The 19,589-nt window shown below is 45.7% G+C and overlaps 1 long non-coding RNA gene across 1 annotated transcript in view; it reads right to left on the bottom strand.

The window, feature by feature from the left end:
* LOC146857280 (uncharacterized) overlaps window positions 1-19,589 on the bottom strand; it is a 233,462-nt gene that overhangs the window by 160,897 nt on the left and 52,976 nt on the right. Inside the window, exon 2 of the long non-coding RNA XR_014979562.1 lies at window positions 7,538-7,577. This is a non-coding gene — a long non-coding RNA (uncharacterized LOC146857280). The remainder of the gene's footprint in view (window positions 1-7,537; window positions 7,578-19,589) is intronic.

Raw genomic sequence — 19,589 nt, 5'->3', positions numbered from 1 at the left:
CCTGGACACAGAAAGCAGCTGTAACATGAACCACTGACATTGGTATCAGCTTACCTTCAGTAACATTACGGACCTGAAAGGAATGGAAGTATTCTGATGTGTTGAACTGCAGGAAATTATCCCTTTCCGCCTGGGACCATGTTCCATTCCTCACCCCTTTGTATGCGTACATACGAGAGCTTAGAAACAATCTGCCAAACGGCTCTCGGCCAGTAGGGGCACCGGGAAGCGCTCTATGCTGGAAACGTACATTGTGTGTTACGGTGGTGCAGCCAGTACTCTTTCATTCTAATGTATCAGCCTGGAGACATGAACTTACCATACTATGCAATGCAAAGCATCCCTCACAGCTATTGACATATGACAATGGCATTGACAACAAATTCTCACTTCTACGTGTCACTGAGGGCAGCAACCCACATGCCAAGCATTTTGTTGAGTTATAGGCATTGTGTGTTTGGTGTAGAGTTTGAATGAACACATTATCATAATAGGACTTCCGGTGCTCCTCTTTGTGAGGTGTCAAAGTAACAAATATATGTTCAGGGGGAACAGGCATCATACCAATCAAAGTATGCACAGGATATCTCTCCTCAAGAAAATATGCTATTCCAAGAATTATTATTAGAGAGATCAGAATAATGGTCACAAAAACTATTTTGCTTTTCACAGACCAAGTGGGCCAAACAGGCCTGTTCCGTTCAGAACGCGGAACTGCAAAGGGCTGTTCTTCCTCCCGAATTGGCCAACCAAAGGGGTAAATTTTTCTTAAACAAGAGGAAAAGACTTATAATTGGAGCCAAATGAGGATGATACAAGGAAATGGGACAGTGTTCCCAGTGTCCATTTGAGTCCCGCTGGTGGAATCCTATTGTTCATAAGGCGTAGGCGCTGTTGAGCACTGGTGGTGGAGCTGTTCATCTAGCTCAAATCCAAATCCCACTTTGCAGAGCAAGGTATCTCCTTCTTGAGAATCACAGTCCTTTTGACCTGATCATTCACTGTCCAAACAATGCACCAATCTCCCTGTCCCTAAGCTATCATTGGTACCGTAGGAAGGGTATGTTCGCCCTATTCTTCAGCAATGCAGTCCATCCCTACTAATCAGATTTTTCTTTTGGTGCACTGTTCGCCTGGGGGAGGGTGTGCAAATTGTACCTTATTGCTCCAGGCACAGAGGGGTCAGGAAAAAGGGGGTCAGGCCCAAAGAAACCAAGGGGCAGAGGCTCAAAAACATACAAGCCAACAGGCCTGTGTTCAACGGCCAAGACTCAAGCACAGACGGACCAGCAGGCTGGGGCTCCTGGATGGCCTTTATCTCAGGTGGCACCGCCTCATTCAGCACGATGTGACTTTCTTCCTCAGTTGGTGCCCACGTCAGGTGTGCATCCGAAAAGGGAATGAAGCGCCGTACCTGCTCCGTCTCATGGTCGCCAAGCCCATCGAGCACCCACTGGTCGTAAGGCAATGGCAGGGGTACACTCTAACAGTGGGTACTGTGTATCCAGTTCTTCCGGCCATCGACCTTCACCACTGTTCTGTTGGCGAGGAGGACCTGTAGTCGTCCCCTCCAGCATGGCTCCAAGCTGCTTTTCCTCTGGAAGATTTGCACCAAGACCCAGTCTCCGGGTTGTATCTTGTAGCCTGGCCTCTCCGGAGTTTGCGGTAAGGCTTCTGAGACCTGTTGGGGAATGGAATGCGAATTTTTAGTCAAATCATAGAGGTAGTCCACAAGAAGAAGGTATTCTATGTCAGAGAACCGACAAGGTCGTGGGACGCCCCATACATTTGCCGGGTGCCCAAACACGACCTCGTATGGCGACAGTCCTGTTCTAGAGTGGGCTGTGGCTCTTGTGGACAACAGCGTTAGAGGTAAAGCACCTGGCCACTGCAATCCTGTGCTCTCTTTGATCTTTGCCATTTTCAGTTTTAAAGTACCATTGTACTTCTCAACTAAACCTGCCGACTAAGGGTGGTTTGCTGCATGAAACTTTTGCTTGATGTGCAATGGGTTCATCGCACACCAACTGGATCACCTTCGAGTTAAAGTGACTTCCATTATCACTCAAAATCAAACGGGGCAAACTGAAGCACGGGAAGATCTCTTTCAAGAGGGCCTTCGCCATCACCATAGCTGTATTCTCTTTAGAGGGGTAAGCCTCAATCCATTAACTGAACTCACAGACAACCACTAACACATATTTCAGATTGTTGACTTGTTCCGTTTTGATGAAATCCAGCTGAATAACCTCGAAAGGGAAGGAAGGCGGTGTGAAACTGCCAGAAGGTGTAGGGGTACCTTTTCCAGGATTGTACATCATGCATACCATACAGTACTTCACTAAGTGGGCAGCAGTTTTAGGGATGCTGTTGTTCTGCCACACGAAGTCTAACAATTTACATATCCCTTTCACGCTAATGTGGAATGGCCCATGCCCCACAGTAACCACAGGGAGGACATATGCATCTTGCAGCATCTATCTCTGCTTCCCTGACTTGTAGGTCCAACACCCATCCTCATCTAAACAGGCCGTACTTTCCTGCCATACTGCTATCTCCTCAATCGTTGCCTCGCTCTGTATCGCCTTAACATTGTCTAAAGTGTCCTCAAACATGGTAACGTCAGGTATCCATCTAGCTGGGCCTGCCACGAACATTCTTTTCATCTTCATTTGGGCTATCTCCTTAGCTGTTAGGTCTGCAAATACATTTCCCATTTCCCACATCATCAGTAATTGCCTTGTGGGCACTACACTTCACTATTGCCAACTTCTTGGGAAGCGTCAGGGCTGACAAAGGCCTATGTATCAATGGGCCATTCTGAATCTTTAACCCATGTGAAGTCAAAAAGCCTCTCTCTGCCCAGAGCTGCCCAAAATTTAGAGCGACACCAAACGCTTACTGACTGTCAGTATAAATATTGACAGTCAGTCTCTCACTCAAATCGCAAGCTCGAAGAAGGGCAACTAACTCTGCAGTTTGGGCCTATTGGTAGGGAACCTGTGATGTCTCTACTACAGTGCGTATGGTAGTTACGGCATACACCGCTGTTGTTGTGCCATCTGGTAATTTGAAACAAAAGCCATCGACATCTACCTCCCCCTGGGGCTCAGATAGGAGAACATCAATCAGGGCTATCTGTCCGTTCGTCTCCTCCTCTGTACAGAAAATGCAATTGTGCACGTCCGTTTCCTCACTCTCAGAAGGGAGGAGTAGTAACGTGGCTAGGTTCAGAGTGGCACATCTTTTGATGGTGATGTGTGGTACAAAGAGGGTCAGCTCATAGCCAGTCAGACGTGCACTGGTAAGGTGCTGCATCTTCGTTTTGTTCAAAAGTGTGTCCACAGCATGCGGTACTATGACTGTGAGATCATTATCAAGGACGAGCCCTGCCGATTGTTGGATAGAGACAGCCATGGCCGCAACTTCTCTTAGACAGCTTGGGAGGGCTCTTGCGACATTATCAAGAAGCACAAAGAAATAAGCACACAGCCTCTGCTTACCTCCAAAGGCCTGTGTTAAAACAGAGAGCGCGCAGCCAGCCGTCTCGTGTACGTACAACACAAACAGCTTCTGGTAATCAGGCATGCCAAGCACAGGAGCAGAGCAAATATCGACTTTTAGTTGCTCAAAAGCTTATTGACATTCATGCGTCCAAGGCAAGGGTTTATGAACATCTTTAGTGGCTAGTTGCAACAGCGGCTTTTTTAGTAGGGAAAAGTTAGGTATCCAGTGGCGACAATACGAAGTAATGCCTATGAAAACTTGCACATCCCACTGGGTCTTAGGGATGGGCATTTTGACAATAGCACTAATGCGTTCAGGTGTTAGTCTCCTACCCTCCTTCGACAGAAGGTGACCTAAGTAGGTGACCTCCTGTCAACAATATTGAAGTTTGGAATGGGACACTATGTCCGTGGCGAGCCAAGTATAGCAACAGTGTAACCGTCGCATCCTTGCAACCGTCTTCAGTGTCAGAAGTGATCAAGAGATCGTCCACATACTGCAATAATACATTAACTGTAGGAAGTATGAGGGAGTCAAATTGACTTTCTTAAAGCTTGACTATGGATACTGTGCCTTTCAGTATACCCCTGAGGAGCCCGACAGAATCTGAAACTTTTGCATGCGAGGGTGAATCCAAACAGGTACCTACTGTCTGGATGGATTATAATGCTAAAAAATGCATTTTTCAAACCAATGATAGAAAAGTATTTGGCAGAGGAAGGAATCATAGTCAGAAGGGCAGTGATGTCAGGGACAACTGGGAAATGAGGGACCACAATCTTATAAACCTCACGCAAATCAATCACAAACCTGTGGACATCAGGATGTTCATCAGAGGAACCCGATGGTGCCCTCTTTAGGATGGGAAGAATAGGGTTATTACACACATTCGCAGACGTCTCTTCAACAACCCCTGACTTAATGAAATCTTGTATAATCTGCAACAACACTCACTCCCCTGCTTGCGGTATTTTGTACTGAGGGATACAGGGAAGAGCAGTGTTGTGCTTGACTCCAATAAAGACCTGGGTTATCTGCCAGAGCCCCACGTCCGTATCACCTGTAGCCCATAACGTCAATGGCACATACTTGAACTCAGCGGGAAGGGGCTCATCATTTGACAAACATTGCTTGGAATTCACTACATTTGGATCCCATTGTCATATAAACACCATCCGGGGAGCAAGAAATAGTCACGTGCAACTTCTTAAAAAAATTCAAACCTATAAAATGTTCTCCACAATTAAATGTCAGCAGAAAAGGCAAAGCTATGGTAAAAGGACGAATAGTCAGGGCAAGTGGCTCGGAAATGTGGCTGCTAAATGGTGTACCTGAAAAGCATACCGAAACATTACTTTGGCCAGACAGGGCTGTCCCGGGGACCAGTAAACGAGAAACAGAGCTATTCATTGTGCCTGTATCCACTAGGAATTTTTTCGCTGATCCCTGCAAATCAGCAGTAACATAAGGCCCGCGCTGATCTACAGGTATCTGAACTGATCCCTCACCCTGTCCCTGGTTGTCCTAGCCATGAGCTAACCCAGTCACTTTGTCCAATTCGTAGTCATCATGATAGTACTGTCGCCGTCGAGGGTCATTAAAGAGTTCTGAACAGAGCGACTTTGCTGTTTGTCTGTTCCATGGCCTCCGTCATGTCCACCTGCTCCATGACCCCGTCCCTGAGAACCCCGCCCTCTGGGAGCCGCAACCTTTTGTGACAACGTCAGGCACTCACTTCGCCAATGTCCTTTATCCTTACAATATGCATACTGGTTCGTCCCCACAGGCACGGCATTTCTTCCAGTGTGGGGAAGCTGTTGGGCTGGACCAATGCCTCGTTCTCTACCATTCCGTCTGTACACCTGCTGCATCAACACCTTCGTCTTCAACTCCTTATTTTTCTTCTCCACCTTCTCCTTCTCTTCATTCTCTCTATGCTCCTAATACTGTTCCATACTTAATATCACTGATGGGGAGGAGGTAGTCCATGTGCTCTCCGAAGCCTGCAACCGAGTCGCGATCTCGGGAAGCAGGTTCATAACAAATCTGTTAGCAAACAGTCGAACATCTCCCTCCATAGACAATTCCTGCCCAATGAAATCCAAAAACACACCTTAAAACCTAGTAAAGAAATCTGATACACTTTCATCTTTATTCTGATGACATGCAGTTAACTTATCCCAATCCACTCTTCTAGGTGTAATCAGAGAGTGCATGTACGTAATAATTCGACCTGGCAAAGCTAGTATCTCAGCCGTAGGCTTGTCACCAGGCTTTCTCTTTTTATCCCATGCCCTGATCTCATCCCAAGTGCTACCCAACTCCACAGCATGGTCCTGCATATGCACCTGGCACCAGACATTAACTGGCACCAATAAACCGAAAACAATCTCAATATCGGCCAACGTCATAACCGTTGACGACGCAGCCTCTGTTTATTCTTTATAGTATGCCATTGAATTTTTCCTAGGGTCAGGTAACTGACGTTTAAGGGAAAAAACCTCACTCCTCTTACAAAGAGTACAAACCCACTGTTCTTGGAAAATAGCCTCTATTCACTCTCTGACAACAGCATCCCTCTGATCTTGCAACTCCGGTATCTCAGGGTGATAGTTCAGATGTTCTGCCCTCATTGGAAACTGAGACACTGTTGTTGGGCTCTTCTAGTGCAACCTGCCTCAGTATCCAATCAACGTTGCGACGTTACTAAAGACATCATTAGGGGCCATGTCAGTAGTATACATGCGATCCCAGATGACATTAATAATTTGGGGCGCAACATCATTAAAGTACTGTTCCCACAATCCAATCAAAGTAGCCGACATATGCTTGAGGGCATGCTGCTGTACAAACGGCTCATACTCTTTCAGCACACTCCACACATCCTCCACACTGTAAATCGGACTTCAGGCCCACTGGGCCGCCTGGTTAGCTACCATCTGTTTCTCTGCATTCCCCACATCAGACCGAATCTGCACTCACCTCATTCACCCCTTTGCAGTCCTCCAGACAAATACTTGAGGATAACACTAGACCATAACAACTCATTCATACCACAAATGGAATCTTTACGGAGAAAGGGGGTAATGACCTACCTAGCCTTAAAACCACTGAAGAAGTAACTACCGGACCTGACGCTTGACCCTTTGTTAAGGGTCTTGCGAGCTAAGCTTCAGCCCACAATAACCTATGGGAGTGAATCGATGAAAGGGAAAGACGCAACTACTCTCGACAACATAATATCCAACTCTTACCGAGTGATCTTCCAACTTCCTAGTAATGTTTCCCCAGCCCAAATACAGTTGGAATTTGGGCTTCAAAAACAGTCAATGGAAAGAAGGGGAGCATATGTGAAATGCTGGCATAAAAATAACAGCGATGAAGAAGGCTCTCAGAACAATCAACTCTGGAATGAACTGTCTCACCTCGAAAAATCTCCAGCAAGAGAATATCTGCAGGAATCCATCAAACTTTTAGGCCTAACAGACTTGTGGAACATCTCAACGAATCACTTTGCTTTTAAACAAGCTGTAACAAAGGTTACTTGATTATTCATTATCTGTCATAGAGGACAAAAACTCACTAACCAAACGAGCTCACATCTGGGTAGTATTGAACACATACAAAGCACTTAAACCCCAATCCTACTTGACAACAGGATTAAAAATAGCCACCAAGGAAAACTTCCTAAAACTTCGGTTGGGGGTTGGGCCCTTCAATCAATTCTTACATCCTTCGGAGAAAAGTAGAGGAGACCAGCCCTGCTGTGTATGTGGCTGTGGAATCGAGGACGTTATCCACATTATATGTATCTGTAACAGCCTAAGAGATATAAGGATAACCTTGCTAAAACCAACGTTCAGACAGCATGGAGTTAGGTCCTGCCAACAAGTGGTAATGATGTGTTTTTATCCAGAGATAAGATAGCTAAACTGCCGGCTAACTTGAGTGAAATATTTTATTCAAAATGTATTCATGTATGCAATGGTTTTAATTAATCAAGCATAATAAAAAATTGACCTTACCTTACCGATTAGGGCCACCCGGGTCACTCGCGACCACCTCTCAGCCTGCCAAACAAATGAAGAGTCGGTCAGACAGCAGAGAATATAAACCAAACTTATTTATTAGTATTACGCTGCAGCGGAGCCCAGTCTGACCAGACTCGTGAGATGGCTACCGAGGGACTGCCTTCCCCCAGCATAAACCAAAGGAAAATGATGGACGGAGTGTTGAACATTGCAAGCACTCACCCCCAGTCAACTGATCTGGGTTTAATCCACCACCGTTCTTTAGCCCACTCTGCCACCCCAGTTCAGACATGGCCATATGCAAATCAGTCTGACCCTGTGCCTCACGGGAACAGTCCAGCCCGAACTGCCAACATAAAGTCAGATCTTATACTTGTCCAATTCCCCAAGAACACGCCCAGACTGGAAAATTATGGTCCAGGCAACAGCAAACAAAGGTGGCAAACAAGGATGAGCCATAGTCCTGGGGGCTGGGTACATACTATCTCGACACCAAGGCTGTTCGGCCTGTGCCTACCATTCTATGATGTGGGAACGGGTTTATCTCACAGCGAAGGTAAGCCACAAGAGAAAGTGCATTCATTAGTGCAGCGGAGCTTGGCCTTGAAAAGTAGAAGCTGAAGGTACAGGAGGCAATTTTCTGCTGAGACAAGCAAGTTTCGATCATAAAACAATATGTCGTTGGCTAATAAAATGGCGCCATGAATGCTAACTTAATACAGAACGAAGCGTGAGCATTATGATAATAACATGCCAAATGTAACAGCCTGCATCTTTTTGGTGAGCTGCTTGAGGTCCTCTTGCGACTCCACTGCCTCTGGCCTGTGGGTCCACTTGAGGGTCACACTTGTTTCTTTTGGTCTCCCCTGATTGTTCGGAGCCTGCCCTGACTCCCCTGCTTGCAGTGAGTCCCCTGGACCTTGCTGGTGCCGAAGTTGCTCCTTCTTCACTTCCTGCATTGGTTGCATTTGCCAAGGAATGTTGGTGCTTCCACCGGACACCGACCCTCAGCACTGGACATCCTTCATGGGACAGCTCATGCACAGCTCTTGGTCCACCTCAGCATCGCCTGGTACTCACAGCTGCAGAGTCACGGTCATCGTCACCCATCCTGCAACACCCGATATTGGATGGCATTCGTCATCCAAGTCTCCTGGTCACTCCTGAATGACTTAGACTCTGTACCCTATGCTTGCAGGTACCTCTCATCTAGAATTCACCTTGGGATTCCACCTGACACTTTCCCCTTCTTTAGCAGCTGCACTTTCTTGAAGTCCTCCATTCGGTTCGACAGAGGTTTCCGACCCCACTTCACATGTATGCACCCGGCTTCCCTGGTGTAGGTAACGTTGGTACTAGGGTATCCACAGGTGGGGTGGCTCTCCAACCTTCTGTCTTCCACGGGGTGTCTTTAGGGTCCGCTGGGACGGGTTCTTCAACTTTACAAATCCAACCATGACTTGCACCTAGAGTTGTACGGAGCACGCGTTCGTGTTCACACACTGCACACACTCTCTGTGGGGTCCCTATCTGCTCACCTTGGTTGGCTCCTTGGGTTCCCAGCACTTTTACGGCCTCTCGACATTGTCTTGACCCGAGTCGTGGTTCTTATTCCACTTTCTTAGTATGGTGTTTGGTCCCCCCTGGGTTCACTGTGTATTTCGTGCTATTTGCTGTGTTTCTTTGCTAAAGTATTGTGTGCATTGTGCATATCTCTGGGTAGGATATATTTCTATGTGTTAGAGAGTAATATATAATAAATACATATTTTTATAAATACTTGGTGTGGTGCTTTTCCCTTAATCTATACTAAAAGATTGCATCCTGGTAAAACAAGCTTCTTTACACTCATTCTGGACTAAGCCTGAGATTGCTCTCCACAGCTACCACTTAGAGAGCTTTCAAAGGTTGTCTAAGACCTCTTAAATCACCATAAGGGTTGTCTGGACTGGTGCAGGGTGCCCTATTACATAAGTGGACATCATATACCAGGCCAGCTTCTCACAAAGGCTATGTGACAAATTAAAAATAAATTTACCTTGCTGCCGGCCAGGTCCCGCGTCTCTGCTTCAGCTCTCCTCGAGCACATCGAGGAACAGTAAGCAGGCACCACTAATCAATCACAACGCTGCTATGCAAAGTTGTTATTGGTGAGCACCCAGGCTCTTCTGACCAATCACATCGCTGCAATGCAATGTTGTGATTGGTTTTAAGCGTCTTGGTTTGATGCTCAACCAGGGAATGGGGGCCTGGGCTTGTTTTCCATGCAGGCTGTAATGCAGCCTGCATGTAAAATGGGAAAAGTGATCATGTCTGGTTTGGGCGGCCCAAGAGGGCCGACCAAACAGTAATTGCGCACTTAGGAGTGGGCAAACCACTTCTCCCCTGCCCTGCTCCAAGAGCAGAGCAGCCCCATCCACTCACCCGCCCGCAAAGCAGCAGGAAGCAGCCTAAAATGATAATAATGCAAACTTATTATCATTTTAGGTTTCTGCTTCCCACAGCCTAAAAGCAGTGGGGCGACGCTCCTCTGCCATAGAGGAGGAGCCGCCACTGGGTGACAGAAAAGGGTATGATGATCCCACACCAACGGTGACCTCAGGGCAAGAGAGGAGGGGAAGGGGTTTGGGGGGACGTGAGCTGGGGATGTATCCTCCTATCGCACTCTAAAACCGCCAGCCACAGATATTCGTAAACATTTTGGGGAACAGGTGAGGCCTCAAACTAAGGGGCATATTATCAAGACAGGCGATAAAATTATCGCCGCTTTAGCGGCAGAAAACTGCCGCTAAAACAACGATAATGGGCTTGATAATATGCTCTATGGAATTCCAATTTAAGCCTCAACAAAGCCCATGTTAGATGTGAAGGGCATCTAACATGGGCTTCAATTGGAATTCCATGGAGCCTATTATCAAGCCCATTATCGCCGTTTTAGAGGCAGTTCTCTGCCGCTAAAGCGGCGATAATTTTATCGCCTGGCTTGATAATATGCCCCTCAGTCCTGATTTATAAGAGAAAAATAAATATCATTTAGCCTGTAACGCTGCCACCCGCTTCCATACTATCATACATCGTCTAATAAAAAAAATCTTATTATTACAAGTTATAAAGTTAGAATTAGAAGCATGCTGCTGAGAATTTGAAGTAACAACAGTAATTGTAATCATAATAAAAATGTAAACTCAGTCTTTGTTAGTTCTCGCGTGATGCGCATTTGCTATTTTTATTTCTTCATAGTGCGGAGGATTGGTCAGGGACGTGCGTGGAAGCCGTGACGCACAGCCTGGGAGTGCCTACTGACCGGGTTCTCTTCTGTGTCTTACGGCACAGGATGTTCGGAGGCGATAGAAGGTGCCTCGGAATTGTTTGGTGACACACGCAGTACACGATTTATGGGCCGGAGAAGGGAGGGCCTCGGAGCTGATCCTTCTGGATCCGAGGTAAAGGCAATGACGCCCTGCATGCTAGACACAGATCTCACGGACAACAGCCATCCCACTCAGGTATCACACGCGCCTTCCCACTCGCAAGGAGGGTAGGGCTGCGGAATGTGGCTCAGTGAGACACCATCACTGGCCAGAAAGCCATTGACATAATGTCACCGCCTCCTACGTACCTCAATCCAAGCTGGCCCAGCAATTATGAACTTCTAAGTAGGGGTGTTTCACCGAAGCCAGGCCCTGATGTCACGCTGACTGAACTTTGCCTGAGTAACACCTGTCATTATGTTGGGAGCATTGTGTGAAACGGTGAAGTGCAGGCAGAAAAGGCTCACAGGCATGAAAAGGGGGATATCAATGTATTAGTGGATATCCTACTATTAAAGGGACTCGAATCTCGAGGAAACCAGTAATAGGGCTTGAGAGCAGGGCAAGGGATAGCACCCCTTGTGTGAAAGAGTCTAAGCCTGAAATCTTGTCAACAACCTACACTAGAGCAAAATATTTGACGGCCAAGGATGAATGCTCCCCCACCTATTCCTTCACAATGTACATTTTTTTACAGGAATACATACAAAGCATCAATGGAGGAGAATTAGAGGGGCGCTACATTGAGACATTAGAAACACCTAAAAAAAATAAGCCAGTATCAAGCATTTTTAGATCAGGTGATATAAAGTACTTTTTGGGTTTTCCGTTGGTCTCATTTTCATGCAAAGCCAGGCAACTGAATTCACGTGCCTTCCAGCTTTTATATGCAAGTGAAAGGCCATAGACGAGAAGACCCCCCCCCCCACCCAGTTTGCTAATTTCCCTGCCTTTTGACGCACCCCAAACTCAATGTTGGCCCAGATCATTCGCTGCTCTCCTACTATGATTGCATTATTCATAGACTATAGCTATTCTGAAGTGATATATCAACCAGCTTTCCCATAGATCCCCACCTGTTCTTCATCTGTGTTATTGTGAATTTTTTAATGGAAAGAAGAAAAGAAGACCTTGGAAAAATTGCCATCACGCTAGTGAAATCCGCGAAACATCTGAAGTTTGAGATGCATTACATTTGCAAATTTCTCAAAATGTTGCATTATATGATTTGGTTTAATTTTAGCTCACGTGATCTGATTGGTGGACAGCCTGGCAAAGTGAGATAGATTTTCTGCACAAGCCAGTTTTACCCTCTCTGACAAGACTTTTTTTTCACGACTTTTCCTTGAGTAGAAGAAAATCACACAAACAACATTTTGTGCTAAAATTGTAATTTTGCATTACTCCCTGAAATTTTGTGAGAAAAATGACACAATTTCACACAATCCTAGCAAAGTACAGTCCTTTAGAAAAAGCAACTAGCTCGAGTCAAGTGAGCACGTTAGAGTGCCAGGGGAAGACAAAACCGTAGGCACACTTTTCATACAGAACATATACGATTTTGGCATGAGGAGAACTGAAATGTGTGTGTTGTTACATATTAATAGGGCAAAATGTGTGGAATAGCCACCTATGGAGCTGGAATCTGGGGATCCGCCAATGTAAATCCATTACACATAACTGAAAATACGTTTCTCAAGTTTCTACTGGCAGTACCGGACAGTACTTCGACTTACATCTGTCACTCAGAACTGGGACTGCCATTCCTGGAGGACACGATTAAGATCCAGACTGTCCTTCTGTGGCATAGAATTTGGACCGCAGACGAGACTGCTCTTAATCGCCACATATTGAAAGATGCCCTGGGGATTGACAGTGTAAAATAAATAGGATGGCTAGAATATGTCAAAATGTTTTTATCCAAATCAGGCCATTTAGAATATTTTAACGATACACTTATGATGTGCAATGTGTCTAGGAAAGACCTTAAAATTAGTTGTATGTGTCTCTTGGGCGAAAGCAGAACCACTAATGGAATGGAAAAATCAACGGTTTAAGCCACCATCTTACTCTGTTGACCCCAACTATACAACCATATATTTTGTTAATTGCTGGCGATTACGATCGATTTCTGCTAACACACTTTTGATTTTTACACAGGCTCTTAAGCTTTCCTGTTCAAAATGAGTTCTATGCAAATGCCCGTGCGATGAGACTTCTGTACAGTCAAATATACACATTTTATACTTCTGCAAATTTTATTCTATGCAGAGAAGGAAATGGATTGATCAAGAAGCCATGATCTGTTTTCATCATTTTCAATGAATGAATGATTATCTCTGCTTTTAAAGTGTGATTTGCTGCTTCCAGGTTGTATGTGTTTTTTATACATACTAATAATAACCTTCCAATCATACGAATGATATTTCCTGAAGGGGTTCCTGGTGGCAGTGACTGGGGCCAATGTCTATTCATTAGTAGGCCTGGACGATATTTGTGTTATGCTGGCATAGTTTGAGTAATTTCAGGATTTCTGCATAATGCTTGTTCTGTGAAATACCCGAAAATATGCCATTATGCCACTTTGCATAATCAGGTGCCATTTGAGGAACATATTTACGGGAAAATGTGCCATTCATGGAAAACAATTATCATGAATGCACAGGAACAACAGAACGTGACCAGCTGTTGCTTGCAGTGCTTTCGTTTTTTTTGCACACCTTTGCATCAAAAATAGATTCGAGGTCGCCTTTCATGGAAAAAAAATAGTGCAAAATGACAGATTTGCATTTCACACAATCATGTTTAATTTGCTGACATTTTGCATAAAGTATGCAAAAGCAAATGATGTGAAGGGGTGTGGAACTTTTTAACTCACAGACATCTAAAAAATTACATGAAAAACCTTACCAAGCTTTATTACTTTTGGCACAATTTGTTCTGCATATGTCCTGTTGGAAAAGGTAATAAAACACAGTTCTGCACAAGATACACTTCACAAAACATCGCTAATGTTCTTCTCCTATAACATTGTGTGTAAAAAATGTTCGCGGAGAAGTAATTTCCCATCCATTTTCGGCATAGCAGTTGTCATCAAATATGGAAATAGCGTGATCACACTCTGCAGGTTGTGTGGGAAGTTCTTGAGTTGTGCTGCCCTCAGATGTGCTTGCTCGAGAGACCTAGCTCTTGAATCCCAGACTCTCATTTTAAGTCTGGCGTTTTATTTTACTAAAATGATATGTACAATATAGGATATTAGTCAGCCCTCGTCATCCATTGGTCTTTCATTGTGTCATTCAAATGTTCCTTCCACTCACTACATCATGGGACAATGAATTAGAAAACTTCAGACATTGACGAAGTGTTTCGTGAATGATGACATTCGGCTCTTTCACGAGGCGAATGTCCACACACAAAGGGGCAGATTTATGAGCCTCTTGCGCCACTTTTGCGTCACTTTTAACATGGGAAAAGTGACGCAAAAGTGGCGCAAGGGGCTCATAAATCTGCCCCAAAGTACTTTCATTAAGTGCCGGAAACTGTTATGAAAAAACATTTCTTTTTTACTTTTAGCATATATATACAATTTATTTATTAGCCTGCATTGATGAGGTCCTTCAGCTTCCCCAACAATAATGTTCTGCAATAACCATGGCACAACAAAACAAGCAATGACAAAGCCAAAAGGCTAGAGACCAATGCCAGGCATATTTGCTTTTCCGATGTTTGTTGTTTTTTGGGTTACTTTTAAGCTTATTCTCCAGTTTGTTCTGTCCTATTCTACGTTTTTTCAGTTTTTTTCCTCCACGTTATGTTTCTGTGTATTTTGTTTGCACGACCGACATAATTGTAGCACCAACAAGAAAGCATGAGTAGAATCTATTTAATTATTGTATTGTTTTACAATTTACTTCGAGTGGAAGGCCAGGAAACACCTTACGCTGCCCCCAGTAAAAGCCTCAAGACAAGCTCCGAATGTGGAGGGTCCCTGGAGTGAGACACATAGCAGCAAGGGAGCCATCATCCCGCGAGAGCCAGACCAGCCTCAGTTCTTGGCTGTGAAGGTGCGAAAAGGTGCTGGTAAGTCACGTTTCATGACTACAATGCTTTTGTACAGCAGTAGCACACTTCTGCCATCGGTATGGCCAGGTGACACTAGAGCTGTGGGGTCTCTGGCAGGGCGCACATGGAAGGAGAGCCTGAGACGATCGTGATAAATGAATTAAAGTGCAACATTTTTAGCATGTTAAAAAAGGAGTGAGGTAAAAGGTAAGAGGAAGTTGTTATTTAAATCCTCCGCGTTCAAGTTGCAGCAGAAAAGACAAAACCCATTTGTGAGGCAGTGTAAGGAATGAAGAAAATATGATGAGTGATCACTATCAAAAAAAAAAAAAAAATCACAAATGTCAAATTTTGAGTCATAATTACAGTTGGTAAGCCGATGATTGTTATCGAAATCTATATACTATACTTTTCAGAGGCATTGCAATGAATTCTTGCCTGCCCTTTCCCTTGAACAACAAGCAGTGGCATAGCCAATAGGTCTCGCCTTTGGGAGCTTATAAGTGTTTAGCTGTGCTACAGTTGCATAACTAAATACTTATAAGGTGCCAAAAGCGAGACCTATTGGCTATGCAAAGCGGCCGTGCGACCGCGAGTGAAAGTGATCGCAATCGCGATCAAACATCAAAGCGGCCGTGCGGCCGCCAAAGTGAAAGTAATCGCGGTAAAGCGCGGCGCGCGCTCCCGCGCACATGCACTGTGGCTCTAGGCTGGCCTGGTAGCACTTTGTGGAGCCCTCTCAATAAGTCTCGCCAGACCAGCGCATGCGCTGGGTCAAGCGAGACCTAAAAAACGAAATAGAATAGGGGTGATGTGTCTTGTGCTGTTTATGAGGCAAATGGTCATTTGAAGAAAGAATGCAACAGAGTCAGCAATTACTTCCTGTCAAAGCGGGGCATTATGTGGGATACAATGCAAGCATGGAAGTCGGGGTTGGGTGTATAACTGAAGCAGCAGTGTTTACAGAGTATAGATTGCCACAGTGTTTTGTGTAACTCATTCATAATGCCGATATCAGCAACCCCCTGTACCCTGCTTGACTAACTTGTGCTGTCCAAGGCAATTGTCTGAATATTTCCTTGTACCTTTGATTGACATAAGGTCACCCTGAAATGCATGTGGTCAGGACATCCACTGTATAAACTCTCTTGTATTTGAATGTTGAACTATAATATTTTAAATCTATCGTAACAACCCCGGGGGTTCCTGCTTGATTCCCTCTGGGAGAGGCCAGAAATGCCCCACCAGGGGTTTATTGACCACTTTGGGGTAATGACGAATGGCTTTACAATATCCTCGTAATAAAATTGGGGTAAATTTAATACCAGTGCTAGGGCCAGACTGATGAGGCAGTGTGGATCCACTGACAACTAATCTGCCCTTTCTCTGTCTGGGCTCCTAAGAACCAGTTTCACACACCTCGTCCTACCCCTTGGATTCACAGAATTGACGCACCCTGACAAGTTCAGCTTCACTTTTACTATCAACTCTGTAGTCCTACTGCCTGTACGAGAAAAGGAGTTATTAAATTTTGCGGTCGCCCTTATCAATACCCAATGATATTGCTTAAAATTAAATAAATGTCTGAAACCAGTCCTTCCCAATATTCTGGTCACAATCCTAACCTAAACTGTGACCAAGATACAGCTCTTCGCGCTGGGCCACCTGACCACAGCAAAGGTGCTCTGTATCTACATTAAGGAACAAGTCAGGCCCGCTGTTTTAATAACGATATTGCCCTATGATGTTACCCTAGGAGAGCAGAACCTCAAATGTGCGTGCTTGCAACAAACATCCAGCAAGGCATGCCAACAAACTACCCATCTCCAGCACCAGAGCATCACGCAGTCACTCCTTGGCCTGAATACTAAACCAGGTTAAGCTTATGTGTAGCATGGAAAGATCCATCTTTCAGCGCATGCCTGTAATAAATTAAACTGCATCACCCTAGTCAGTTAACCAAAGCACAGAGTAGCACCCAAAGCTAAGCCCTCGAAGAAATCACCTGTCGCTACAAGCAGACAAGCATCCCTCGCTCTCCAAGCCATCTGAACTGTCAATGCTACACATCGGCTGTTAGGCAACTTGCCCCACCCAGCAAAGACAAGCTGGCCATGACCCAGTTTCAAGTCAAAGAATAACAGTCAGGGGCATGTCAGAAATATGCCAATCATCCCTTCTGACTGAAACAAAGTATTGATTAAAACAAGCATGTACATCTATTGTACAAGCCGTCCCTATTTGACTGGCACATGGTAGACCTTAAGGAGTAAATATTGTGCACTATTATCAAATGTGCCGTCTGCATGCTTCAAAGTACTTAGTAAAACTACCTGATGTCCTAATGATTCTGGCCCGAACTGTGAGGCTCTCTCTTGGCATTTGATTAAAACCTTTGAACTGACATCTTTGCTTGGCATAGCGTGCTGTATAGTTCTGCCTCTTCTGTCATTGTATCCATCTATTTAATCAACCCGTCACATTGGACCTATCACCAGCCAGGACAATTGACTTATCAATGGTTAATAGTTGCATAAGGTAAATTAGCAACAACTACGGCTTCCTTGCAGAATATTGAAAATGCTTCAGTTCTGAAATGATGAGCTTGTGCAAGATCTATAATGAGTTTCTTAGCAGTTACATCACAGTCACAAACCTCCACAAAACTACAACTTTGCCGCAGGGTTACATGAATATGGCAACCTATCAAAGTACCACGAAACACAACTACAAAAAAATGAGACCTCAACCCAGAAAAGTAACAATCAATGGCCATGAAAATGAGGCACGCATTGCTAGAGCAACTCAGCAGCCTCAAGTAAACAAATTCAGGCAGTTTTTAGCTCATAAACTGGGGCAGCTATTAGCTAATAGACCTGTGTAACCCCAGGTTGAATTCCTTGGCAAACCGACTCCCAAGAAATCCTGGCAAGTATTAGCCAGTAGCCCCATGCTAAAAGCTGTCAAGAAACTCGAGCAAAGAAATGGGGGCAAATACCAGCAAAGAAACTGGACCCAACCACAGATAAAAAACGGCCAAGAAACACCAACAACATCCAGAAAATAACCCAGGAGAAACTTTAGAAAGCCTGCCAAATAGCGATAACCCACAAATACAGCAACCCAGACATACACCAGTGAAGCAAAAAAACAGGCGACTCTGGTAAAGGTTAAAGAACATGCAAACTTTGGCCCTGAAACCCAGCTATAATACTAATTAAAACAGCATTAATATAGGCAAAACAAGATGACAGTGGAATACAGCGCCACAACCAAAAGCCATGTTATGTTTGGAGCCCACTGAGGGGTGTGGTGCCCTTTCCGTGTGCTTAGAAACCAACAACATTACTCGGGGGAAACAGAGAAGTCAGAATTCTCTGGGGTGCCCCACCTTACCCTCAGAAATGCATGAGTGATAGAGGGGTGAGGGCAGAGAAACAACGACCATCTGATGCATTGGTGGAATGTGCATCCCCAGTCATGGCAGACGTGCACAAGTCATCCAAGGGAGAGGCTGGCCCCACACATCCATGACAAAATCATGCACCATCACAACCTTCAGATGCAGAGACGCCACCAGCTCCGCACATACCCAAGAGTCAAGGTATGGGCATACCTTGTGCTCCTGTAGGGGCAGCTAGCAGCAGGACTAGCTGACGCAGTGTCCCCTCAGAGGCGCTCTCTGGGCGGGGGGTCTCTGGCAGCACTCTACACGGGTATGCACGCACAGTAACAACTTACATGAGAAACTAAAACCTACGTGGCAGAGAAAGAAAAACCCTGCAACGCATGCATGTACGCTAATGCCCTTCATGGGACAGCCATGAAATCAAACTTTGTCACTCAGCACCCCCCCGCCAGACAACCAACCAGACAGACCCTGTTCAATCTTGTCCCCCCAGTCCAGCAACTTCCCCATACGGGGAAAGATACACATGGCAGCCTGCAGCCATCTCACCGGCCTCCCCTCAGGCACTCCTCACCGTCAGCGCCACGAGGAGGAGTAGGCCATACCCCAAAACTTCCCATCCAGGGCCCCCACCAAATTGCACTGGGAGCAATGGGCTCCACTGCACATTGCACTCACACAAATACCAATGCTGCCTACAGCTGCAAGAGTGTGACGTGGTGCCGTGAGGACAGCGTGTCCACAAAGCAATGCGCACACCACCAATACAATACCTCCTCCCATTGGCCTCATAGCCTCTGCCCCGTCAAGGCCCCCAACATGCAGCTCTCTTGCCCCCACGCAAGCTGGGAAAACAGGCTGCACTCCCAACTCCTGCAGACAAATGGACCAGGGAACCCAGGCAGCCTCAACCCCCAGACCGCCAACTACAAGTAGGCTGGTCGGCCCAGACAAAGGCCCCTCCTGGCCACTCCCAGCCCGCACTTACTGCCTACTTCGATGCCCGCGAACACAACGACCATGGCAAGCCTGGACAGTGTGACCAGCGGGGGACAAAGAGGGTGGCCAGTGGGTGGGGGCAGGTCCCACCCACCTGGCCCCAGCCCACTGCGCACCTGAAATGACACCACAGAGGCGCCGGACATAGGACTCCCAGAGTAGGGGGTCCCTGCAACAGGGTGCTGGGAGATGCCTAATGTGGCCCTAAGGGGGCCGCCCTCTTACATGGCACACTGTGTGCACCATGGACAGCCGCATTTCACTCGC

The sequence above is a fragment of the Triturus cristatus genome, chromosome 3_2, assembly GCF_964204655.1.
Source record: "Triturus cristatus chromosome 3_2, aTriCri1.1, whole genome shotgun sequence".
NCBI classification, from domain to species: Eukaryota; Metazoa; Chordata; class Amphibia; order Caudata; family Salamandridae; genus Triturus; species Triturus cristatus.
Note: the sequence above shows the minus strand (reverse complement) of the source record. Positions and strands in the feature narration are given on the sequence as shown.